Source organism: Perna viridis, chromosome 5 (assembly GCF_037379345.1).
Source record: "Perna viridis isolate PV_CMFRI_1.1 ecotype Kerala chromosome 5, ASM3737934v1, whole genome shotgun sequence".
Lineage (NCBI taxonomy): Eukaryota > Metazoa > Mollusca > Bivalvia > Mytilida > Mytilidae > Perna > Perna viridis.
The window spans coordinates 40105309-40115733 of NC_142449.1; positions in this window are offsets into that span (position 1 = coordinate 40105309).

Here is a 10425-nt window from a genome sequence, read left to right on the forward strand (position 1 = left end):
CACAAGATTTAAAAAGGAGGGACTATAAAAAAACAACAAGAAAAACAAGTTAAATATAAAAGCCCTTGTATGTTTACTACAACTTCTAGTTACAAATCGTAATTAAATGGTATCTTATCTTACTATTCAAAAAGTGGTTTTGGCCAAAGTCGTTTTGAAAATACAATAGCACTCAGGAATTTGGTCTATGTGGAATTCTATCCTGTTCCTTTAGTTTTCTGTGATTTGTTGAAGTTTTTTTTTCAGTTAAAAGAAAGAAAGCAGGAAGGTACGTTTTTGCACCTTGACATCTAATACAATGCTTAATATTTAAACCTTATAAGGTCCTAATTACTAAAATGTATTTAAGTGGTTATTAATTGAAGACCAAGGCAGTGGGTGCCACATGCCAAATAGTGATTTTTTCTAAATCATCGGCAAGAGATCACAAACTCAAATTAAATGACCTGTCTGGTTACTACATGGGAAGCCTCTTCAAACAGAAACAATAAAGGTTATTACGACTAGCGAAATATGTTACTTGTTATTTAACACGACATTTTACTCGTAACATAATGTGATAGGAAACAGGAAAGTTAATAGAAATAAGACCAGTACATGCAAATTATGTATAGGACACCCTTAAGAACAAGGAAAAACTTACATTTAAAGGCAACACAACAAGCGACCTTAAATCAACGTTGCTAATTAACATGAATATATATGTACTACCACTATGGACCATAATCAAGGTGGCCTGATTAGCAAAGCTCCTGTTTAATAAAATTAATCGTAAGTTATGATGTCATAATAGAGTTAAGTATTGTTACGTCACAACTTACGACTAATTTTACTCTTACGATTTTTTTTATGAAAAGGGCTGCAGATTCTCCCGGTTTGGGGAGGGGCAATCTGTAATATCATATCTAAGGAAATGTTAGGGTACCCATTCCATCCAAGTAAATATACAATACATATTCAGTGTCCTAGCATATCGGAAATATGGGTACGAGGCTAAGCAACGGGGGTTTCGCGAGGCTTTGCAGAGCGATTTACCCCCGTTTCGCGCCGAGTAACCCATATTTCCGATATGCTAGGACACTGGTTTTGTATTGTGTTTATCCCGCAAATAAAAAAAATATTCGTTGAAGTCAATTCTATGTAAAAAAAAAAAAGTACCCCTATCGCGCCTCTAACGACACAGCACGAAGTAATATCTTAGCAACAGTATAGGTATGCAAATCCGTACGAGTCTGCCAATTCATTTTAAAATAATACATTTGGGAGAAAATGCTTTTCTGTATTTGTAACCTAAATATTTTATAAATGTAAATGACTTTAAAAGTATTTTGAAAAATATTTTCCTTGTAATTCTATGCCGAAAAATGAGTCTTATACAACACTACGGTAGCGGGGAAGTTATTTCTTGGTTGCGTAACCGGCGACACACTTTTCTGAAGAAATTGTTGACACTGGGCGCTAAAATGAGTTCGTAAATTTATGATTTATTTTGAACTTTATATCGTGAAAACCACATATCACAATAAATGAAAAAGGTTATTACACCTGGATGAAAATGTCAACAAGTCTTGTCAAACGCTTTTACTGTATCATGACGTCACGAATCGAGTCATTCATGCATAGAATTCGACGGTGGATGCATATAAACATTAAAATTCTGGAAATTCAACGTCGGCGACCAGTCCATCTTACATTGCGATGCAGGCTCCGTTTCACTGTCGGAAGACATTTGTGGACGACTACCGGTCGTTTGCAGTGGAATGCGGAACGAGAGGGATAGACCAGCATAGGGTTATACAAAATAACACCCAGATACCATTTATTTATACATCACGTAAAACCAAGTCACGATTTCATTATTCAAACTTTTAATTTCCAATGAGGAGAAATATTATATGCAGAAAACGTACAACATGTATGACTGATTTTCTAAACGACATCAACATGGAGGCCGCCATATTGGCAGGTTTCTTATTGTAGAGTGTTGAGTAAGTCGAGAAAATCGAGTATCGAGTTTAAAAAGTCAAATATCGAGTCAAGAAAGTCGAGTATCGAGTTAAAAAAAGTCGAGTATCGAGTTGAAAAAGTCGAGTATCGAGTCAAGAAAGTCGAGTATCGAGTTAAAAAAAGTCGAGTATCGAGTCAAAAATGTCGAGTATCGAGTTAACAAAACTGCATACATATTAATACCAACTTGTAGGTAATTCACGTGACAAAAGTAATTTTCAAAACGTTACATAAACAGTAAAAACGTCCTTGGAAATAAACTTAAAATGTTAAAAGTGTTGTTTTTAGGTATATCTTTTCCTTTTCTTTTTTTTCTTTTCAGGGTCTGTACAGCCGAGTCCCAAACGCAAAACCCCCCTTTTCCTTTTTCTCCCAAGCGGTCAAAATAAATCTGTATTGAAAAGAAAAAGGGTTGTGAAAAATCGGATGATGCACCGACACCGACAGAAGTTATATGTTCGTCGTTGGAAATTTTTCTCCCGCCATATATCCATTCTTAGATCGAGTTATTTGGTATTCAGTCAAGGTTGATTATAATTAGTACTGAAGTTAAGACATGTATTATATTCAGAATAGCTTAAGGAAAATATTTTTTTTAAAAAAAACCTTTTGCAAACATGAAGATCGACTGTTAACATAAGACAAGCAGACACCCGGTGGAAAAGACATTGGATGGTTCCTTGTATAAATTATTCTTAGCAGTTTCGCAGTCTGAAAGGTGAATCATCATCTGAATTTATCTTAACAATGATCATAGTACGCTTTTTAATAAAAAAAAAACCAACTTCATCTAACTTGAATATCAATTGGATAAAGATCTTTGGTATATTTCTTCATAATCTATTCAGATTTTTCAGATCAACTTCGGGTCAGTTAAGTGAGCGATTAAATGTGGTTTTAGTGTTATAACGTGACTTTTGTTTTATTTTTCATTCAGAGTTACAGAGACCCAACTGTTTTGATGAAATAGAATTATTTCAGTTTATGGGATTAATGAAAATAGTATTCATTTTGTGTTGTGTTTCATAAAATAATGGATTCCTTCCTTCTATTAAAGCAAGAAAATAATTTCAAATCTTTGTTATCTTTGTTCCTTATTATTTGTATACTCGCCGGAATAGTTGCTTGAGAACATGCAGTGACCGGTTTGTCTGGCAACGAGCATTTTCTCTTTAAATCAAAAATTTCTGTTTCTTCAGATTGTTTTACCATAAACGTTTTCATGTGAAATTATTGAAATCGAGTGCAACCCCCAAATGGATTGAAAGAACAGTCTTTAATTTGTATTTAAGAGAGAGCGGTCTTTGAGCAAGTTGGGAAATAAAGAAAATGTACGTTTTACTTCATATCCTTTCTCTTTAAATAACCTACTGAAAATTACGTTTTACTAATTTTTTATACATTTTATATTTATCGTGTCACAAACTTTATGTTTAAAGACTATAAAACAACTTTATATACAATCCTACAAGATAGATGTGCTAGCATTATATTGTTATCAGTATTTAAATTTATTCTGTTTGTCTTCTCTATACCTTCAACTGTTAAAAACTTAAAAGAGAATGTGTCCATTGGACACAAATGTTCCCGCCAAATTCCAAACTCAATTTCAGTCGCTACATCGGTAAAACTCGCGGTGCTGAAGGTGCAAACCAAATGTCAAATCATTTCCAAAAGTGGTTGCTGAGTTTTATTTAGCTGCCGAAAATAATTCTGGACGTACTTACGGACGACGGCAAAATGATGCACTCGATGCCTATCGGCCGTTTTGAGAAAAAGGGGGCTAAAAACACTGTAAATACTTAATAAAAATAGATTTTCTGAAAAAAAAGACGTAATTCTTTTAGACGAACTATAAATAAATAGAAAAAAACAGTAACTTGACATCCCATATTACAAAGATACAAAAATGAAACATAGCAGTAGAGCCATGAAACTAAAACCTAACTAGATGTGTCATAATTGATGGATATTCAGAAAATTTTTAAATTGGACAGCAGCTGGATTGATGGGTTCAAGCCAATTCGGCTTATTGCAGTGAAATTCTAACATATTGTAACCAATTTTAGACCAAAAACAGTAAAGTGGGCGATTTGCAGAGAAAAAAAACGATCCGTCCGCTCGTCAGGCCCGCCTGTGGACGTTAGAATGCTGACAGAAATGAAAATAGACGGAGATGACCGATTGATATACTCATGAGATGTTATACAATAATATCAAAAACTGAAGTATGGCTGTTATAGAGGAACAAAGTTTAATGGACTATCGATAGTAAAAATCCATAGAAAACGTATTAAGATTTTCTTTCCTTTTTTTCTCTAAAATATTTGTGTGAGGGTTTTTTCTTTTGATTTTCTGGGATGATTATTTTTTTTTATCTGACAAGACGTCATATATATACATGTCATTTTAAAACAGGAGTTTAAACAATACTTGTATGACTCTTAAGCGACTATGTTTCTTTTCAATGTTTCTCCAATCAGCAATAAGCGTTGATTAAAGACAATCTAGATTTGAACAGTCAAGCGTGCATACGACTTTAAAGGAGCTTTTATTCATTTGAATATTTCTTATTAGCTTTACAATAAGACTTTGTGGAATTTGTGCAAAAAGAAGGAAAGCTATCACAAAAGTCTGCCATCAAATGTATCTGGGCAAAAAGTTTTGGCACCAAACACGTGATAAGAGCCTTAGACTTAAAGATTTGCCATTTTTGATTGCAATTTTTTTTTATAATCTTTCCAGAATTTTAAAAATTCACAACCCCCGGCTTTTCCGAATAATTTTTCACACGGTTACCAATTTTTTAAATTCTAGACTTTGCTGCGTTTTCTGATGAAATGATACTTTGTACAATATTTTCACAGAAAGGACAGATATTGACAATTTTATCTTATAAAAAAATTCAAGCAATTTCTTTGAAAAAATTGAGTGGCCCCTAACTTATGGCCAAGTGTATATTTTAGGAGTTATCAAATAATTTGAACTAATTTTGCTTTCTAGGAAAATTGAACCCAAGGCAATGACATGTTACCAAATATGGATAATTTCAAGATGTTTTCATTTTAAAACTTTCATTGATACTTCTGAGGGTGCGAAAGTTGACAATTTTGATTCAAACTTCTTGTCATCCTAAAGCTTATTTGTTTTGCCACTCCTACGCAATTATTCAATGCTTTATATGCGTTCCTGTATTAAGAATAGAAAGACTTGACTGATAATGATTAAATATACGATGATAATTTTAAGGTTTGATAGTGGCCAACTTGTTTGTCACGCTTGCATATGTTCTAGGGTTTCCTTAATAGGTGATTTTCTCATAAATCAGAATGGATATTATAATGTAAAACCATTGAATTTAAAAAAATGAGTTAAATGGTTAGTTTTTCTCAGCCTTATAACGTTTATTGTAAATTAAAAGTTTTCGTCATTATAAGGTATATGGTAATTTATTATAAAAGCTTATATTAATTAGTTTAAAACTGGTATAACTTAACAACTATATTTTTTTTTCCCACGTTTCCATTAGTTACAAAGGTTGCTTAAGTCAATAAAACAACTGGTTCTTGTCCGTGAAGGTAAAAGTCAAATCTTTTGTAAATCATCATCACATGCCGATGTTTTTGTTGTCTCGTGGGGTTCATTTTGAATGTACAATGTGACCGGGATGAACTGTCGGAATAGGTTGTCTTTAAATGTTTCCAATTAAATCATTCGAATAGGAAAATAGGCTGTTAATATGATTAGGCTAAAGCACACGTACTAATCGTGATATTAAGTTGGAACAAGGAGTTTAATAAATGAAAATTCTTTAAATGAATTTAATTCAGTACAGTTTGTTTCGGAAAACACACAAGTTGTTTTGCCTACTGTGTAAATGTATATAAAAAAGAAATGTAAATAGTTATATCCGAGCAGTAGGCAAGGTGGTCAAAGATTTTAAATAGTAATACATGTATTCAATAATCCAGGATTCTACCAAACCACGATTAAAACAAAGCAAATATTACTGTGAATTCTTAGCAAAATACAGATGATGATGATATGTCCAGCCAATCAACAAAAAATGACCTAAATGTATAAGCTGTCTGTGAAAAAGCTAGTTTACTATTTAAGGAGAAGTTGGCCTAAAATGCCTTCCTTTTTTCAAATGTGTTCAATTCCGTAATCTCTATAAAATTGTAATATATGTTTGTCACATGTTAAAAACTACAGTGAAATATATATATAAAAACAAATATTTCTTACTAATAAACTTATGAAAAATAAAGAAATAAAAATCATATTGTATTTATGTTTTCAAAAGGATTTAAAATATGAAAAGAGTATGGAATTCGTGTGATAAAAACAAAAACACATATTTACTTTCCTGGTCCTAAACACGTTTCTGCAATTTGGCCTGTGTATATACTCCTTCTCAATACAATTGAACCAAAATATCTTAAAACTTATCTCTCGATAAAATATGAAAAACTACGATACGACTAAAACAACAAAAATGTCATTATCAATAATAATAATAATAATAATAATAATAATAATAAAACTTTACACTTATGCTGCCAGTGGTGAACTTGTTTGTTTTTGAACAGCACTGGAAAGATACAATGTACACTGAAAATGACTATTTTGGATTGACTGTTCAATTTGTTATGGCTTTGCTGTATAATTCTACTTGTGATATTGCTGTGTAAAACCCTCTGCAACCATTACTGTTAAGCTAAAACATCACTGCCATAATCAAATGATTAACTCTGGTATTGACAACAAATACTAACTACTCCTAGAGAAACATTCAAAGCAGCCTTTAAAACCAAACAGAGAATATATTATACTCCAAGTTTTCGATCAAAGCACAAGTCAAAGCTCCCATATCACTATTAAGATCCTAAAAGAGGGATATTGTTTATAACTTCACCATAATAAGGGGTTTCCTGGAAAATTAAAACAAACTCTCAAGTAAGACAGATATTGGATGAAAGTGAATTTCATTAATACATGTATAATGTTGAGGAGATGAGGGGGTAGAACCATATCATATATCACTATCAATCATTCCTTCAAGATATTGATGAACATGATCACCTAACTAACAAATAATTCTTTTTGGCAACGCAAGAAAGAGATTTTGTCCAAAACTCTCCTGTGTGCACGAACGACAATTCAGTGTTTGATAAACGACTTTATTAGAAGACCAATTTTTGTTAAATGTAAATTCCTCTGTGTCAACTACGATGTATGATATGAAAAAAAAGTTGTCTTGAATCAATAAAACACAACTGTTGATAACGCAAATCACAATTAGCATTTTTCCTCCAAAAAACTCCGACGTGGCACAGTTAGGAATGGAAATTCTGAATCATTGTTCTTACTTATTGTTTTAAGTCCTTTTTATGTGATACTAGTACTAAATATATATATATATATTAGATCGTTAGAGGCAAAGTGTCTGAATTGGGACCTTGAAATCGGAATTTTGGGTAAGATGCCCCTAACTCACACGTCATCCAATATATCATGATTCTCAAGTGCAGTCTAGTCCTTTTCGACTGTTTTTTGTAGGAGATAGATTACAAATATCAACACCCTTATGCCCACATTTCATTAGCACATTCGCCATTTCGCGAAAACACTGGGATCATACGGTAAATCTTCAAGTATAAAGCCATCTGCCGATTTGACGCTTAGGCAGTTTTCAAAACCACTGAGCTCACAGTACAACTTAGCTCGTCTTCAGGGCTAATGGAAGAGCTCTTCTTTGAAGGATTTGCATGGTTTTCTCATTTTAATCTTTCAGAAAATGGAACCTACAATTTTTCGTTGCATGACTTGGATGTTCCAGAGCAAGAAGACTTGCCTTTTTCGTTTATAGTCACAACAATCGTCTTTTACTGCATTGTATTTATTGCTGGGATAATAGGGAACGTTTGCATAATATATGTAGTAAGCTTTTCAAGCCAATGTGGTTCTGCAACAATTAGCAACTTTTTTATCTCTAGTACAGCCGTAAGCGACATTTTACTGACAGTTGGATGTATTCCACTAATAAAGATTAGTTCTTTGGTTTTTGAATCTTGGCCGTTTGGCCCCACTGCTTGCTCCCTGGCACAGTACACCCAATGGTTACTGACACTGCAGAAATCTTTTAATGTGATCGTTATAACATGTGACAGATACTACATAGTTGTCAAACCATTTAAAAGGAGAATAAGCAAGCGAAGTGCTTCAGTTATAGTTATTTCAACGTACATTTTGGCGGCAACTATAACTCTCCCAACAGCACTGACAGCAAAAGTTGTATATGTATCGTATGAGGAGTATTCTATAGATATTTGTACAGAAATTTGGGCCTCTGTTACGACTAGGAAACTTTACAGTTATGGATACATTTTTTTGCAAGCTGCCATGCCAATGGTTGTCATGGTTGCCTCAAATATACATATAGTTAAAATTTTGATAACTCGAAAGACTCCTGGTGAGGCTGATCCAAAGCGAGACAAGGTTATCTCATCTTCAAAGAGGAAGGTATGTGAAAAATGCATTAAATTTTTTAACTGAAACATACACAAGTTTATTGCGGCATTTTTGCGATATAGTTTGACTCAACTTTCTATAATGACTGTCTATAATGATGTAAATGACTGAACCAGAAAGCAAACGTCTCCCTTTGCATAAAAAAGATACCAGAAATATTAACACCAGTTCGAAAATACTTAAAGGTTCTTAGAAACCATTACTCTGGTCATACAAATTTAATCGAAAATAAAGAGAAAATTACAATTTTTTTCCTCAAATACTACAAGTTAATTATTAACTGAACAAAATATATTTGATTGCCATTAAATATAATTGTTTATCGGGTACTATTTTTCTTCCAAACTCAAGAATTCCACGACAAAATCATCAATTTGATAAATATACGAATTTACAACCAACGTACATATTTGTTTCGTGGTTCCTTACAATGTTTGGTACACGTTTGTTACAATAACGTTTGTATATATTAATTTCGCTAGATATCAAAATTTTATGTTTATTTCTCTTGTCCATTTCAGAGCGTCAAAATTTTGGCAACTATGGTAATTTCTTTTGCTATTTCTTGGATACCATCAGGAACACTAACTGTGATTGCTGAAAATGACACGGCATTATTCAACGAACAAAACATTTACATGACATGGATTCTCTGTCAATGGTTGACATTTTCCAATTGCGTGTCAAATCCAATTTTATATTGTTGTATAAGCCAGAAATTTAAAAATGGTTATAAAGAATTTTTCTTAAAATTAATAACCTGCTGCAAAGCTTACCAAAAAGGGTACAAAACCAAAGGAATTTCCACTCCCACAGCAAAGAATTCATTCAACTCTAATAGTACCTATATGCGATATTCATTTGACCTGCCATGTCGCAATCCCTCTCGTACTGAGGGTAGAAATGAGAGATAATGGGAAGGGACCAATAATTAAGGAATAACATATATCAAGAAACAATGGTGCTGATATTTTATTCGAACCATTGACTTACTTTATTGTTGATAAATAACAAGAGTGATTGTTTATATTTATAGTAAAAAGGGTTATAATAAATTTAGTTGAAATATGTTTACGTGTTTATGTTTTGCAACATACGATATATTTCATTTTCATACATAAGGTAAAGCAAATACGTCTTTCGAAATCTTCGCATTTGCCACTTGATGCTTCAAAAACTGAAAATATCAAACCAAACAAAGCCCCTGGTCCATGTTACTAGTTTGGAGGAGGAGTCGTAAATGTCCTCTTTCATTTTTGGTACCTCGGCGTTCTAGATCATAAAAGAGCACCGAGGACTGATTTTTTTTTATTTAAAAAACATACATCAACTGAGAGTGGACTCCCCGAAGTTACAATTTTTCCATAGGTATCAATGGGAGAAACTTTGTAACTTCGGCAACTCAATTTTACCCCGCAATTACAAATTTCGATGTCCCGGTATCGGGGGGTCCACTCTGGCTTTCCATAGGTTAGGAACTCGAGTGATAAACCTTCAGGAAAGTGTACAGTTCTCAAACCTATTCACATGAAAATCATTTAAATGTTGTTGTTTTTTTTTTATTATTGTTTAAAGGCTTTTTCCCAAAAACGTAATTACGGAACTATTTAGAAAAAAATATGAAAATTTATTCACAATGCATGAAACATTATTACAATGACACTCTCATTACAACCCTAGTTTGCAATGTTCATAAAATACGCACACAATTCAAATTGTGTACACACTGAATTCACACAATACACGGACACGATATGTTGAAAACATGTTCTCGATTTACGACATATACACGGTGCAAAAATTATTCATGCGACACACGCAACAAATGTTATATAAGCGTTTAAGAGAAACATCTGTACATATACTACCACCATCTATGAGTTT